Source organism: Colobus angolensis, unplaced genomic scaffold (assembly GCF_000951035.1).
Source record: "Colobus angolensis palliatus isolate OR3802 unplaced genomic scaffold, Cang.pa_1.0 Scaffold104, whole genome shotgun sequence".
NCBI lineage: Eukaryota > Metazoa > Chordata > Mammalia > Primates > Cercopithecidae > Colobus > Colobus angolensis.
Genome location: NW_012111364.1, coordinates 4120811 through 4122835, shown reverse-complemented (window position 1 = coordinate 4122835; position 2025 = coordinate 4120811).

The window sequence follows — 2025 nt, the reverse complement described above, 5'->3', positions numbered from 1 at the left end:
TGAATAAAATACATTGAAATTAATTGATGCAAAATATCATCAAGATATAAGCCAAAAATTAAATCTCTTGCCATAAATTTATCAAATTTCTTGCTTTTCTAAACTCGCATTATATTCTAAACATTACTTTCATTTCCATGAGTCATTAGCTTTCATGAGGATGATTTTACATAAAATTTGTAAACCACAGCATTTCTTCATTATTAACATATGCAGGTCCATTAAATCTATTATAAATGTATGGTGTATTGATTAATATTTTAATTTTATTGAGATTCTTGATGTAGATCTAAACAATGTTTATGAAAAATTTAATGTACATTCACGCGTCACTTAATGAAGGGTATATGTTCTGAGAAATGCATGATTAGGTAATTCTGTCTTTATACTAACACCGTAGAATGTACTTACACAAACTTAGGTGGTATAGCCTACTACACATACGCTCTATGGGATAGCCTACTGCTCCTAGGCTACAAATCTTTACAACATGTTATTGTATTTGAATACTGTAGGTAATTGTAGCACAATGGTAAGTATTTGTAGATCTAAGCATAGAAAAGGTACAGAAAAATATGGTAATATAGTCTCAGGGCACCACCATCACGTATACATTCTGTGATTAGCTGAAACGTCGTTCATTATGTGGTGCATGACTGCATTAGTTTAGGTATCTCAGAATAAGTCTTTAAGCAATTATAACTTTTAAACCATAAAAAGTTTACCTTGAAAATCAATTTAATAAGACTATTGATAAAATTGCTATGTGGTTGTGACATTGTGAAATATATATTTGATCTTCATCCCATTCCTGATATATAGCTCCTAAAATCCTTATAATCTCCAAAGTGATAAGTGTCTTTTTGTATGCCAATGAGTTGACTGATAGCTGGGGACTTCCTGGATAGCCAGGTCATATGAGGCTGGTCATAGGAAAGACCAAGACACCTCTGGCATTTCAGCCCAGCCCTCCAGGGAGGGGAGACAGGCTGAAGGTTAAGTCAATCACCAATGGACAATGATTCAATCACTCACGCCTATGTAATGAAGTCACCATAAAAGTCCAAGGACAAAGTTCAGATGAGCTTTCAGATAGATGAATACACAGAGGTTCCTGGAGGAGCCCAGAGAGGGCGTGGAAGCTCTGCACCCCTTCCTACATGCTTTGCCCAACACATCTCTTCACCTGTGTCCTTTGTAACACCCTTTATAATAAAGCAGTAAATGTGTTTCACTGTGTTCTGTGAGCCATTCTAGCAAACTAATCAAACCTGAGAGGAGGAGATTGTGGGAACTCGAATTTATAGCTGGCAGTCAGAAGCACAGGTAAAACAACCTCGGGCATGTGACTGGCATCTGAAGGTAGGAAGTCTGAGGAATTGGGGACGGAGCCCTCAACCTGTGGCATCTGATGCTACTACAGGTAGATAGCGTCAGAATTGCATTGAATTAAGAGGACATCCAGCTGGTGTCTGCTGCAGAATTGGTTAATTATTGGGGAGAACTCCCCCACAAACTTCTTGCTGACCAGCGGTCACAGAAGCCTTCTGTGTTGATTGTTGTGTTGTGAGAGTATACTAGGAAGAAACTGAATTTGTTTTCTACTCATACAATTATATCCTGAGCAAAGTTGTCAAACTGATATAAAAATGTATCTATTTTCATAGTAGTTTAATTCCAATTACTAAATTTAAAAAGCATTCACTTTTATCTACAATACTCCTATTTTCACAAAAGCTGAAGAATATTAGTACCATACTCTTATTTTCACAAAAGCTGAAGAATTTAAGTACACACTAAGTGTTAACATTTATTTTGCATTTGTATTTCTGAATTTCTGGTAATATAAAACATAGTGAAGTATGTTATTGTTGATGAAAAGAATCAAACTGTGTAAAATATTTGAAGAGATTTATTCAGAGCAAAATATGAGTCATCATGGCCTGTGACATGGCCCCAGGAGATGCTGAGAACATGTGCCCAAGGAGGTCAGGCTACAGCTGGGTTTTATATATTTTAGGGAGA